The following is a 2,818-nucleotide window of genomic DNA, read 5'->3' on the forward strand; positions in this document are numbered from 1 at the left end:
ACTGGCAAATCACTTCAGTATTCTTACCTTGAGAACCACATAAACATCATGAAAAGACAAAAAGATAGGATACTGAAAGATGAACTCCCCAGATCAGTAGATGCTCAATATGCTACTGGAGATCAGTGGAGAACTAATTCCAGAAAGAATGAAGAAACAGAGCCAAAGAAAAAACAACACACAATTGTGGGTGTGACTGGTGATGGAAGTAAAGACCAATGCTGTAAAGAGTAATACTGCATAGGAATCTGGAATGTTAGGTTTATTCAGCTCAAATCAGTTACTCAGTCATGTCCGACTCTTTGCAACACCATGGACTAAAGCATCCCAGGCCTCCCTGTCCATCACCAACTCCCAGAGTCTACTCAAACTCATGAACATTGAGTCAGTGATGCCATCCAACCATCTCATCCTCTGCTGTCCCCTTCTCCTCCTACCTTCAATCTTTCCCAGCATCAGGGTCTTTTCAAATGAGTCAGTTCTTCACATCAGGTGGCCAAAGTATTGCAGTTTCAGCTTTAATAAGAGTCCTTCCAATGAGCACTCAGGACTGATCTCCTTTAGGATGGACTAGTTGGATCTCCTTGCAGTCCAAGGGACTCTCAAGAGTCTTCTCCAACAGCACAGTTCAAAAGCATCAATTCTTTGGCAATCAGCTTTCTTTATAGTCCAACTCTTACATCCAGCGAGCAGTGGCTGAGCAGCACTGGAGAGGCTAGAGGCCGAGAGGAGATACCCCACATCCAAGGTCAGAGAAACTGCACTAAGACAGTAGGCACTGAGAGAGGGCATCAGAGGGCAGACAGACAGAAACCACAATGAGAGAAAACTAACCAATGTAATCACATAGACCACAGACGTGTCTAACTCAATGAAACTATGAGCCATGCCATGTGGGGCCACCCAAGACAGACAGGTCATAGTGGAGAGTTCTGACTAGGCAGCACATATACAATAATTGGAATGATACAGAGATTAGTGTGGCCCTTGCACAAGGATGACACACAAATTTGTGAAGCATTACGTTCATGAATCAAGGCAAATTGGAAGTGGTCAAACAGGAGATGGCAAGAGTGAACATCGACATTTTAGGAATCAGCAAACTAAAATGAACTGGAGTGGGTGAATTTAACTCAAATGACCATTGTATCTACTACTGTGGGCAAGAATCCCTTAGAAGAAATGGAGTAGCCATAACAATCAACAAGAGAGTCTGAAATGGAGTACTTGGATGAAATCTCAAAAACGAGAGCATGATCTCTGTTTCCAAAGCAAACCACTCAATATCAGAGTAATCCACGTCTATGCTTCGACCAATAATGCTGAAGAAGCTGAAGGTGAACAGTTCTATGAAGACCAACAAGACCTTCTAGAACTAACACCAAAAAAAAGATTCATTATAGGGGACTGGAATGCAAAAGTAAGAAGTCAAGAGATATCTAGACTAACAGGGAAATTTGGCTTTCGAGTACAAAATGAAGCAGGTCAGGGGCTAACAGAGTTTTGCAAAGAGAATGCGCTGGTCATAGCAAACACCCTCTTTCAACAATACAAGAGAAGACTCTACATATGAACATCACCAGATGGTCAACACCAAAATCAGATTGATTATATTGTTTGCAGACAAAGATGGAGAAGCTCTATACAGTCAGCAAAAATAAGACCAGGAGCTGATTGGGGCTCAGATCAGGAACTCCTTATTGCCAAATTCAGACTTATATTGAAGAAATTAGGGAAAACCACTAGACCATTCAGGTATGACCTAAATCAGGTTACTTAGATTATACAAAAGTGACAAATCTATTCAAGGGATTAGATCTGATAGAGTGCCTGAGGAACTATAGACAAGAGGTTCATGACATTATATAGGAGGCAGGGATCAAGACCATTCTAAAGAAATAGAAATGCAAAGAGGCAAAATGGTTATCTGGAGGCCTTACAAACAGCTATGAAAAGAAGAGAAGCAAAAGGCAAAGGAGAAAAGGAAAGACTTACCCATTTGAATGCAGAGTTCCAAAGAATATCTAGGAGAGATGAGAAAGCCTTCCTCAGTGATCAAAGCAAAGAAACAAAAGAAAATAATAGAATGGAAAAGATTATAGGTCTCTTCAAGAAAATTAGAGATTCCAAGGGAATATTTCATGTGAAGATGGGGACAATAAAGGACGGAAAAGTTATGGACCTAGTAGAAGCAGAAGATATTAAGAAGAGGTGGCAAGAATACACAGAAGAGCTATACAAAGAATATCATCATGAACCAGATAGCCACAATGGTGTGATCACTCACCTAGAACCAGACATCCTGGAATGTGAAGTTGAGTGGGCCTTAGGAAGCATCACTACAAACAAAGCTAGTGGAGGTGATTTCCAGTTGAGCTATTTCAAATCCTAAAAGATGATGCTGTGAAAGTGCTGCACTCAATATGCCAGAAAATTTGGAAAATTCAGCAGTGCCAGAGAACTGGAAAAGGTCAGTTTTCATTCCAATCCCAAAGAAAGGCAGTGCCAAAGAATGCTCAAACTACCACACAGTTGCACTCATCTCACACACTATAAAGTAATGCTCAAAAGTCTTCAAGCCAGGCTTCAACAGTACATGAATTGTGAACTTCCAGATGTTCAAGTTGGATTTAGAAAAGGCAGAGGAACCAGAGATCAAATTGCCAACATCCGCTGGATCATGGAAAAAGCAAGAGAGTTCCAGAAAGACATCTATTTCTACCTTATTAACTGTGCCAAAGCCTTTGACTGCGTAGATCACAACAAAGTGTGGAAATTTCTTCAAGATATGGCAATATCAGACCCCCTGGCCTGCCTC

At 41.2% G+C, this 2,818-nt stretch overlaps 1 non-coding gene across 1 annotated transcript; it reads left to right on the forward strand.

Moving 5' to 3' along the window:
* The first annotated feature begins 929 nt into the window (after positions 1–929).
* LOC128057906 (U6 spliceosomal RNA) lies at positions 930–1,032 on the forward strand. The gene has a single exon (XR_008200362.1). It is a non-coding gene; the product is annotated as a U6 spliceosomal RNA (small nuclear RNA).
* The last annotated feature ends 1,786 nt before the right edge of the window (positions 1,033–2,818 follow it).

Source organism: Budorcas taxicolor, chromosome 12, assembly GCF_023091745.1.
Source record: "Budorcas taxicolor isolate Tak-1 chromosome 12, Takin1.1, whole genome shotgun sequence".
Taxonomy (NCBI): Eukaryota; Metazoa; Chordata; class Mammalia; order Artiodactyla; family Bovidae; genus Budorcas; species Budorcas taxicolor.